The 12402-nt window shown below is 37.0% G+C and overlaps 3 non-coding genes across 3 annotated transcripts; all 3 read left to right on the forward strand.

Annotated features, from left to right (window-relative positions):
• Positions 1–6955: 6955 nt before the first annotated feature.
• On the forward strand, positions 6956–7027 carry TRNAA-GGC (transfer RNA alanine (anticodon GGC)). Its single transcript has one exon. It is a non-coding gene; the product is annotated as a tRNA-Ala (tRNA).
• Positions 7028–10980: 3953 nt separating this feature from the next.
• On the forward strand, positions 10981–11052 carry TRNAA-GGC (transfer RNA alanine (anticodon GGC)). The gene has a single exon. It is a non-coding gene; the product is annotated as a tRNA-Ala (tRNA).
• A 628-nt stretch (positions 11053–11680) lies between these two features.
• On the forward strand, positions 11681–11752 carry TRNAD-GUC (transfer RNA aspartic acid (anticodon GUC)). The gene has a single exon. It is a non-coding gene; the product is annotated as a tRNA-Asp (tRNA).
• The last annotated feature ends 650 nt before the right edge of the window (positions 11753–12402 follow it).

The raw sequence follows: 12402 nt of genomic DNA on the forward strand, positions 1-12402 counted from the left end.
GAAGGTTCATTTCCAGAGGGCCAGCAAAAGGAGATTCTCCCCCCACAGATGAAGGGCTCACCTGACCTGCAGAAGAAGGAGTCAGCCCTGCAGATGATGGTCCAGGCTGAGCTGCTGTGGATGTACTGGCTCGTCTTTCTGAAGAGTTACCTCCAAAAAGATGACCATGTGTCCTTCTGTGTACATCCTGGAGGTGTCTCTTCATGGTGTGATTCCCAAAGGAATACTTCCTGTTAGGATTACCTCTAGAAAGTACACGCTTACACAGCTTGCAAGTAACTAAGGGTGCATTCACCTTTTGCTGGCCTTCTGGAAAAGTAAAATAATCCCAAACATAAGAAGGCTTTTGTTTCCTCGATCTCTGCCTCAAGACAGTGCTGCTGGTGCTAGCCTCACTCTCAGAAGAGCTCTGCTGTTCTGCCATCGTATCCCAAAGACAAACCAGCTCCTTCTCCCAAGGGATCACAAGCAGAAATGAGGGGAATGGGTGTGGTGTAGGAGAGTTCTAGAACTGAAAGTAGTTTCAACCAATCAAAAGTTGTGTTTCAAGATCACATGACCTACCGTACGCTTACGGTACGCTTACGGTACGCTTACGGCAAAAGTACGCATGCGCGTAAAAAAGACACGCGCTTGCGCGCATGCGCATAACAGTCACTCCCCGGCACTTCCGCGTAACGTGCGCGTGTGGCGTAAGCGCGCACGCGTCCCACGCGCAGTACGCGCGGCTACGCAAAGTGCGTAACTATACGCAAGCAGCGTAGATAGATTACGGACGTTGCGTAAACCGTACGCTTACCGTGAGCTTACGGTACGCGTACTATAAAAAAAAAAAAAAAAAAAAAAAAAAAAAATCTGGTAATAAATTTTACATGTTTATTTTAAAAAAATATATCAAAAAAAAATATTTAAGGATTTTAAAAATTTAAGCATAGTCTTTATAAAATGAAAGAAAATTAAATTAAAAATATGTTTGAAAAAAATGAAGAATAAAAAAAAAAATTAGCATTTAAAAAACCTTGCAAATTCACTGAAAAAACCATGGGTTACACACACGTTATAGTTAGGAATTAGCATTTAAAAAACCTTGCAAATTCACTGAAAAAACCATGGGTTTCACACACGTTATAGTTAGGAATTAGCATTTAAAAAACCTTAGAAATTCACTGAAAAAACCATAGGTTTCACACACGTTATAGTTAGGAATTAGCATTTAAAAAACCTTAGAAATTCAGTGAAAAAACCATAGGTTTCACACATGTTATAGTTAGCTGGACATTTTACTCGTAAAAAACCAATGAAATTGCCCCGTTATAGTTAGTTCAGCTAACTATAACTCACGCGCCCGCAATGCACTGCTGATGACGTCACATATTACATCACTCATGACATGGTCAGTGACATCACTCATGACATCACTGATGACATCTCAAATGACATCACTGATGACATCACTGATGACATCATCCTTGTGATAGAGTGGCAGACCTCCTCTCACCTTAATATAAGCTTTGATACACACATTCAAAAATAGAGACTAAAATTTTCAAAACAATGGACATACCAATACCAGTTACCACAACCTCTTCAGTAATTCTAAGATCCACATACACATCCACTCATTCACCAACAGTCCTATACAGTCACTCATACATGTACTCACTCATCATATGTACTCATACACCTATACATCCTGTTACATAATGCCACTCATCCATAGAGTTACTCACACACATAGTCACTCATGCTAATAAAGAATCAAACATACATTCACCTGCATATACAGTTATACACACACCACCACACTTACTTCTACGGAAACTTACACATACTTAGTCTTTTAAACAATCACTTATAGAAACACATACTTATTCATACAGGAACTCTTTCAATCTCTCCCTCTCACATATACTCACATATATACACCAATAGTCACATATACTAGTTTAAAACATATGTAGTTACTCCTGAAGACACTATTGGGACAGTCATTCACTCACTAACACACCCATACACACACTCATCCACCCATACAGTCCTGCACACATGCTGTCTTCAACACATACAAACAGTGAGTCACTCATTCATGCACCTATGCACTACGTAATACCCCCCACCGAACCATACAGACACTCAGACTGATACTCAAAAAAACAACTACTAACCTATATAGACACCCATGTAGCTACTCACCAACCCATGCAGCCACTTATACACAAAGTGAGAGATACACTTAATCAGTCAGTTACACAATCAATTTTTTAAAAACAAATCATCCATTTAGACACTTATATACCCATTTATTCTTCCATCGACCTTGAGATATACATATATAAAACATATTTAATTTTCAGAAAAACACACATTCACTGGATGATGTCATCAGTGAGGTCATCAGTGATGTCATTTGAGATGTCATCAGTGATGTCATGAGTGATGTCACTGACCATGTCATGAGTGATGTAATATGTGACGTCATCAGCAGTGCATTGCGGGCGCGTGAGTTATAGTTAGCTGAACTAACTATAACGGGGCAATTTCATTGGTTTTTTACGAGTAAAATGTCCAGCTAACTATAACATGTGTGAAACCTATGGTTTTTTCACTGAATTTCTAAGGTTTTTTAAATGCTAATTCCTAACTATAACGTGTGTGAAACCTATGGTTTTTTCAGTGAATTTCTAAGGTTTTTTAAATGCTAATTCCTAACTATAACGTGTGTGAAACCCATGGTTTTTTCAGTGAATATATATATATACATAGATAGATAGAAAGATAGACAGATCGATAGATAGGTATTTATTTTAATCAATCATTTCTTAATAAAGCAGATTATTTTTGGCTAGGAATTTCTGATTTGTAATCATTTATGAAAAAAGATTGCTTCTCCTAACGAAAAGAAGCAAAGCTGCCTATTACAATACTGTGAATTGATTGAGGGCATGCCCTAACCTCATGGAGGTGAGCACTGTTAAACTAAAGCCAATATGTCCTCGTTAGTATAGTGGTCAGTATCCCTACCTGTCACGCAGGTGACCGGGGTTCAATTCCCCGATGGGGAGACAATTCCTTTTATTCACACAATTAAATAAAATGATGTACTTAATAACATTGTAAACTATATTTGTCATTATCCTTGTCTATTACGATTGAGATAAACGTTGAATTCAGTGATGGCCAAATTGCTTACAGATGTGTTAACTAAAGGTCAGAATATGCTCTGAATATTTCAATCTGCACAGACCATACCATCAAAAACAATTTACATCTATAATCTATTGGAAAATGGAATGAAGCAGTGGGGAATCTTAAGCTTCTGCTCAACACTAGGGGCTAGATTTAGAAGTGGAGTGGCTGCTTTTTGTTAGTAGTGACCCCTGGTGGTAAATGGTTATAAGCTGCAAATGGTAAAGTGAGCTGATAGATAGAAAGATAGATAGACAGATCGATAGATAGGTATTTATTTTAATCAATCATTTCTTAATAAAGCAGATTATTTTTGGCTAGGAATTTCTGATTTGTAATCATTTATGAAAAAAGATTGCTTCTCCTAACCAAAAGAAGCAAAGCTGCCTATTACAATACTGTGAATTGATTGAGGGCATGCCCTAACCTCATGAAGGTGAGCACTGTTGAACTGAAGCCAATATGTCCTCGTTAGTATAGTGGTCAGTATCCCCGCCTGTCACGCGGGAGACCGGTGTTCAATTCCCCGACGGGGAGATAATTCCTTTTATTCACACAATTAAATAAAATGATGTACTTAATAACATTGTAAACTATATTTGTCATTATCCTTGTCTATTACAATTGAGATAAACGTTGAATTCAGTGATGGCCAAATTGCTTACAGATGTGTTAACTAAAGGTCAGAATATGCTCTGAATATTTCAATCTGCACAGACCATACCATCAAAAACAATTTACATCTATAATCTATTGGAAAATGGAATGAAGCAGTGGGGAATCTTATGCTTCTGCTCAACTCTAGGGGCTAGATTTAGAAGTGGAGTGGCTGCTTTTTGTTAGTAGTGACCCCTGGTGGTAAATGGTTATAAGCTGCAAATGGTAAAGTGAGCTGATAGATAGAAAGATAGATAGACAGATCGATAGATAGGTATTTATTTTAATCAATCATTTCTTAATAAAGCAGATTATTTTTGGCTAGGAATTTCTGATTTGTAATCATTTATGAAAAAAGATTGCTTCTCCTAACCAAAAGAAGCAAAGCTGCCTATTACAATACTGTGAATTGATTGAGGGCATGCCCTAACCTCATGGAGGTGAGCACTGTTGAACTAAAGCCAATATGTCCTCGTTAGTATAGTGGTCAGTATCCCCGCCTGTCACGCGGGAGACTGGGGTTCAATTCCCCGACGGGGAGACGGTTCGTTTATTCACACAATTAAATAAAATGATGTACTTAATAACATTGTAAACTATATTTGTCATTATCCTTGTCTATTACGATTGAGATAAACGTTGAATTCAGTGATGGCCAAATTGCTTACAGATGTGTTAACTAAAAGTCAGAATATGCTCTGAATATTTTAATCTGCACAGACCATACCATCAAAAACAATTTACATCTATAATCTATTGGAAAATGGAATGAAGCAGTGGGGAATCTTATGCTTCTGCTCAACTCTAGGGGCTAGATTTACAAGTGGAGTGGCTGCTTTTTGTTAGTAGTGACCCCTGGTGGTAAATGGTTATAAGCTGCAAATGGTAAAGTGAGCTGATAGATAGAAAGATAGATAGACAGATCGATAGATAGGTATTTATTTTAATCAATCATTTCTTAATAAAGCAGATTATTTTTGGCTAGGAATTTCTGATTTGTAATCATTTATGAAAAAAGATTGCTTCTCCTAACGAAAAGAAGCAACGCTGCCTATTACAATACTGTGAATTGATTGAGGGCATGCCCTAACCTCATGGAGGTGAGCACTTTTAAACTAAAGCCAATATGTCCTCGTTAGTATAGTGGTCAGTATCCCTGCCTGTCACGCGGGAGACCGGGGTTCAATTCCCCGACGGGGAGACTATTAATTTTATTCACACAATTAAATAAAATGATGTACTTAATAACATTGTAAACTATATTTGTCATTATCCTTGTCTATTACGATTGAGATAAACGTTGAATTCAGTGATGGCCAAATTGCTTACAGATGTGTTATCTAAAGGTCAGAATATGCTCTGAATATTTCAATCTGCACAGACCATACCATCAAAAACAATTTACATCTATAATCTATTGGAAAATGGAATGAAGCAGTGGGGAATCTTATGCTTCTGCTCAACTCTAGGGGCTAGATTTAGAAGCGGAGTGGCTGCTTTTTGTTAGTAGTGACCCCTGGTGGTAAATGGTTATAAGCTGCAAATGGTAAAGTGAGCTGATAGATAGAAAGATAGATAGACAAATCGATAGATAGGTATTTATTTTAATCAATCATTTCTTAATAAAGCAGATTATTTTTGGCTAGGAATTTCTGATTTGTAATCATTTATGAAAAAAGATTGCTTCTCCTAACGAAAAGAAGCAAAGCTGCCTATTACAATACTGTGAATTGATTGAGGGCATGCCCTAACCTCATGGAGGTGAGCACTGTTAAACTAAAGCCAATATGTCCTCGTTAGTATAGTGGTCAGTATCCCTGCCTGTCACGCGGGAGACCGGGGTTCAATTCCCCGACGGGGAGACAAGTCCTTTTATTCACACAATTAAATAAAATGATGTACTTAATAACATTGTAAACTATATTTGTCATTATCCTTGTCTATTACGATTGAGATAAACGTTGAATTCAGTGATGGCCAAATTGCTTACAGATGTGTTAACTAAAGGTCAGAATATGCTCTGAATATTTCAATCTGCACAGACCATACCATCAAAAACAATTTACATCTATAATCTATTGGAAAATGGAATGAAGCAGTGGGGAATCTTATGCTTCTGCTCAACTCTAGGGGCTGGATTTAGAAGTGGAGTGGCTGCTTTTTGTTAGTAGTGACCCCTGGTGGTAAATGGTTATAAGCTGCAAATGGTAAAGTGAGCTGATAGATAGAAAGATAGATAGACAGATCGATAGATAGGTATTTATTTTAATCAATCATTTCTTAATAAAGCAGATTATTTTTGGCTAGGAATTTCTGATTTGTAATCATTTATGAAAAAAGATTGCTTCTCCTAACCAAAAGAAGCAAAGCTGCCTATTACAATACTGTGAATTGATTGAGGGCATGCCCTAACCTCATGGAGGTGAGCACTGTTGAACTAAAGCCAATATGTCCTCGTTAGTATAGTGGTCAGTATCCCCGCCTGTCACGCGGGAGACCGGGGTTCAATTCCCCGACGGGGAGACGATTCCTTTTATTCACACAATTAAATAAAATGATGTACTTAATAACATTGTAAACTATATTTGTCATTATCCTTGTCTATTACAATTGAGATAAACGTTGAATTCAGTGATGGCCAAATTGCTTACAGATGGGTTAACTAAAAGTCAGAATATGCTCTGAATATTTCAATCTGCACAGACCATACCATCAAAAACAATTTACTTCTATAATCTATTGGAAAATGGAATGAAGCAGTGGGGAATCTTATGCTTCTGCTCAACTCTAGGGGCTAGATTTAGAAGTGGAGTGGCTGCTTTTTGTTAGTAGTGACCCCTGGTGGTAAATGGTTATGAGCTGCAAATGGTAAAGTGAGATGATAGATAGAAAGATAGATAGACAGATCGATAGATAGGTATTTATTTTAATCAATCATTTCTTAATAAAGCAGATTATTTTTGGCTAGGAATTTCTGATTTGTAATCATTTATGAAAAAAGATTGCTTCTCCTAACCAAAAGAAGCAAAGCTGCCTATTACAATACTGTGAATTGATTGAGGGCATGCCCTAACCTCATGGAGGTGAGCACTGTTGAACTGAAGCCAATATGTCCTCGTTAGTATAGTGGTCAGTATCCCTGCCTGGCACGCGGGAGACCGGGGTTCAATTCCCCGATGGGGAGACGATTCCTTTTATTCACACAATTAAATAAAATGATGTACTTAATAACATTGTAAACTATATTTGTCATTATCCTTGTCTATTACGATTGAGATAAACGTTGAATTCAGTGATGGCCAAATTGCTTACAGATGTGTTAACTAAAAGTCAGAATATGCTCTGAATATTTCAATCTGCACAGACCATACCATCAAAAACAATTTACATCTATAATCTATTGGAAAATAGAATGAAGCAGTGGGGAATCTTATGCTTCTGCTCAACTCTAGGGGCTAGATTTAGAAGTGGAGTGGCTGCTTTTTGTTAGTAGTGACCCCTGGTGGTAAATGGTTATAAGCTGCAAATGGTAAAGTGAGCTGATTGTATATATATATATATATATATATATATATATATATATATATATATATATACATAGATAGATAGAAAGAAAGATAGACAGATCGATAGATAGGTATTTATTTTAATCAATCATTTCTTAATAAAGCAGATTATTTTTGGCTAGGAATTTCTGATTTGTAATCCTTTATGAAAAAAGATTGTTTCTCCTAACCAAAAGAAGCAAAGCTGCCTATTACAATACTGGGAATTGATTGAGGGCATGCCCTAACCTCATGGAGGTGAGCACTGTTGATCTGAAGCCAATATGTCCCCGTTAGTATAGTGGTCAGTATCCCCGGCTGTCACGCGGGAGACCGGGGTTCAATTCCCCGACTGGGAGACAATTCCTTTTATTCACACAATTAAATAAAATGATGTACTTAATAACATTGTAAACTATATTTGTCATTATCCTTGTCTATTACGATTGAGATAAACGTTGAATTCAGTGATGGCCAAATTGCTTACAGATGTGTTAACTAAAGGTCAGAATATGCTCTGAATATTTCAATCTGCACAGACCATACCATCAAAAACAATTTACATCTATAATCTATTGGAAAACGGAATGAAGCAGTGGGGAATCTTATGCTTCTGCTCAACTCTAGGGGCTAGATTTAGAAGTGGAGTGGCTGCTTTTTGTTAGTAGTGACCCCTGGTGGTCAATGGTTATAAGCTGCAAATGGTAAAGTGAGCTGATAGATAGAAAGATAGATAGACAGATCGATAGATAGGTATTTATTTTAATCAATCATTTCTTAATAAAGCAGATTATTTTTGGCTAGGAATTTCTGATTTGTAATCATTTATGAAAAAAGATTGCTTCTCCTAACCAAAAGAAGCAAAGCTGCCTATTACAATACTGTGAATTGATTGAGGGCATGCCCTAACCTCATGGAGGTGAGCACTGTTGAACTAAAGCCAATATGTCCTCGTTAGTATAGTGGTCAGTATCCCCGCCTGTCACACGGGAGACCGGGGTTCAATTCCCCGACGGGGAGACGATTCCTTTTATTCACACAATTAAATAAAATGATGTACTTAATAACATTGTAAACTATATTTGTCATTATCCTTGTCTATTACGATTGAGATAAACGTTGAATTCAGTGATGGCCAAATTGCTTACAGATGTGTTAACTAAAAGTCAGAATATGCTCTGAATATTTCAATCTGCACAGACCATACCATCAAAAACAATTTACATCTATAATCTATTGGAAAATGGAATGAAGCAGTGGGGAATCTTATGCTTCTGCTCAACTCTAGGGGCTAGATTTAGAAGTGGAGTGGCTGCTTTTTGCTAGTAGTGACCCCTGGTGGTAAATGGTTATAAGCTGCAAATGGTAAAGTGAGCTGATAGATAGAAAGATAGATAGACAGATCGATAGATAGGTATTTATTTTAATCAATCATTTCTTAATAAAGCAGATTATTTTTGGCTAGGAATTTCTGATTTGTAATCATTTATGAAAAAAGATTGCTTCTCCTAACGAAAAGAAGCAAAGCTGCCTATTACAATACTGTGAATTGATTGAGGGCATGCCCTAACCTCATGGAGGTGAGCACTGTTAAACTAAAGCCAATATGTCCTCGTTAGTATAGTGGTCAGTATCCCTGCCTGTCACGCGGGAGACCGGGGTTCAATTCCCCGACGGGGAGACAATTCCTTTTATTCACACAATTAAATAAAATGATGTACTTAATAACATTGTAAACTATATTTGTCATTATCCTTGTCTATTACGATTGAGATAAACGTTGAATTCAGTGATGGCCAAATTGCTTACAGATGTGTTAACTAAAGGTCAGAATATGCTCTGAATATTTCAATCTGCACAGACCATACCATCAAAAACAATTTACATCTATAATCTATTGGAAAATGGAATGAAGCAGTGGGGAATCTTATGCTTCTGCTCAACTCTAGGGGCTAGATTTAGAAGTGGAGTGGCTGCTTTTTGTTAGTAGTGACCCCTGGTGGTAAATGGTTATAAGCTGCAAATGGTAAAGTGAGCTGATAGATAGAAAGATAGATAGACAGATCGATAGATAGGTATTTATTTTAATCAATCATTTCTTAATAAAGCAGATTATTTTTGGCTAGGAATTTCTGATTTGTAATCATTTATGAAAAAAGATTGCTTCTCCTAACCAAAAGAAGCAAAGCTGCCTATTACAATACTGTGAATTGATTGAGGGCATGCCCTAACCTCATGGAGGTGAGCACTGTTGAACTAAAGCCAATATGTCCTCGTTAGTATAGTGGTCAGTATCCCCGCCTGTCACGCGGGAGACCGGGGTTCAATTCCCCGACGGGGAGACGATTCCTTTTATTCACACAATTAAATAAAATGATGTACTTAATAACATTGTAAACTATATTTGTCATTATCCTTGTCTATTACAATTGAGATAAACGTTGAATTCAGTGATGGCCAAATTGCTTACAGATGGGTTAACTAAAAGTCAGAATATGCTCTGAATATTTCAATCTGCACAGACCATACCATCAAAAACAATTTACTTCTATAATCTATTGGAAAATGGAATGAAGCAGTGGGGAATCTTATGCTTCTGCTCAACTCTAGGGGCTAGATTTAGAAGTGGAGTGGCTGCTTTTTGTTAGTAGTGACCCCTGGTGGTAAATGGTTATGAGCTGCAAATGGTAAAGTGAGATGATAGATAGAAAGATAGATAGACAGATCGATAGATAGGTATTTATTTTAATCAATCATTTCTTAATAAAGCAGATTATTTTTGGCTAGGAATTTCTGATTTGTAATCATTTATGAAAAAAGATTGCTTCTCCTAACCAAAAGAAGCAAAGCTGCCTATTACAATACTGTGAATTGATTGAGGGCATGCCCTAACCTCATGGAGGTGAGCACTGTTGAACTAAAGCCAATATGTCCTCGTTAGTATAGTGGTCAGTATCCCCGCCTGTCACGCGGGAGACCGGGGTTCAATTCCCCGACGGGGAGACGATTCCGTTTATTCACACAATTAAATAAAATGATGTACTTAATAACATTGTAAACTATATTTGTCATTATCCTTGTCTATTACAATTGAGATAAACGTTGAATTCAGTGATGGCCAAATTGCTTACAGATGGGTTAACTAAAAGTCAGAATATGCTCTGAATATTTCAATCTGCACAGACCATACCATCAAAAACAATTTACTTCTATAATCTATTGGAAAATGGAATGAAGCAGTGGGGAATCTTATGCTTCTGCTCAACTCTAGGGGCTAGATTTAGAAGTGGAGTGGCTGCTTTTTGTTAGTAGTGACCCCTGGTGGTAAATGGTTATGAGCTGCAAATGGTAAAGTGAGATGATAGATAGAAAGATAGATAGACAGATCGATAGATAGGTATTTATTTTAATCAATCATTTCTTAATAAAGCAGATTATTTTTGGCTAGGAATTTCTGATTTGTAATCATTTATGAAAAAAGATTGCTTCTCCTAACCAAAAGAAGCAAAGCTGCCTATTACAATACTGTGAATTGATTGAGGGCATGCCCTAACCTCATGGAGGTGAGCACTGTTGAACTGAAGCCAATATGTCCTCGTTAGTATAGTGGTCAGTATCCCTGCCTGGCACGCGGGAGACCGGGGTTCAATTCCCCGATGGGGAGACGATTCCTTTTATTCACACAATTAAATAAAATGATGTACTTAATAACATTGTAAACTATATTTGTCATTATCCTTGTCTATTACGATTGAGATAAACGTTGAATTCAGTGATGGCCAAATTGCTTACAGATGTGTTAACTAAAAGTCAGAATATGCTCTGAATATTTCAATCTGCACAGACCATACCATCAAAAACAATTTACATCTATAATCTATTGGAAAATAGAATGAAGCAGTGGGGAATCTTATGCTTCTGCTCAACTCTAGGGGCTAGATTTAGAAGTGGAGTGGCTGCTTTTTGTTAGTAGTGACCCCTGGTGGTAAATGGTTATAAGCTGCAAATGGTAAAGTGAGCTGATTGTATATATATATATATATATATATATATATATATACATAGATAGATAGAAAGATAGACAGATCGATAGATAGGTATTTATTTTAATCAATCATTTCTTAATAAAGCAGATTATTTTTGGCTAGGAATTTCTGATTTGTAATCCTTTATGAAAAAAGATTGTTTCTCCTAACCAAAAGAAGCAAAGCTGCCTATTACAATACTGGGAATTGATTGAGGGCATGCCCTAACCTCATGGAGGTGAGCACTGTTGAACTGAAGCCACTATGTCCCCGTTAGTATAGTGGTCAGTATCCCCGCCTGTCACGCGGGAGACCGGGGTTCAATTCCCCGACGGGGAGACAATTCCTTTTATTCACACAATTAAATAAAATGATGTACTTAATAACATTGTAAACTATATTTGTCATTATCCTTGTCTATTACGATTGAGATAAATGTGGAATTCAGTGATGGCCAAATTGCTTACAGATGTGTTAACTAAAGGTCAGAATATGCTCTGAATATTTCAATCTGCACAGACCGTACCATCAAAAACAATTTACATCTATAATCTATTGGAAAACGGAATGAAGCAGTGGGGAATCTTATGCTTCTGCTCAACTCTAGGGGCTAGATTTAGAAGTGGAGTGGCTGCTTTTTGTTAGTAGTGACCCCTGGTGGTCAATGGTTATAAGCTGCAAATGGTAAAGTGAGCTGATAGATAGAAAGATAGATAGACAGATCGATAGATAGGTATTTATTTTAATCAATCATTTCTTAATAAAGCAGATTATTTTTGGCTAGGAATTTCTGATTTGTAATCATTTATGAAAAAAGATTGCTTCTCCTAACCAAAAGAAGCAAAGCTGCCTATTACAATACTGTGAATTGATTGAGGGCATGCCCTAACCTCATGGAGGTGAGCACTGTTGAACTAAAGCCAATATGTCCTCGTTAGTATAGTGGTCAGTATCCCCGCCTGTCACACGGGAGACCGGGGTTCAATTCC

Source organism: Triturus cristatus, chromosome 4_1 (assembly GCF_964204655.1).
Source record: "Triturus cristatus chromosome 4_1, aTriCri1.1, whole genome shotgun sequence".
Lineage (NCBI taxonomy): Eukaryota > Metazoa > Chordata > Amphibia > Caudata > Salamandridae > Triturus > Triturus cristatus.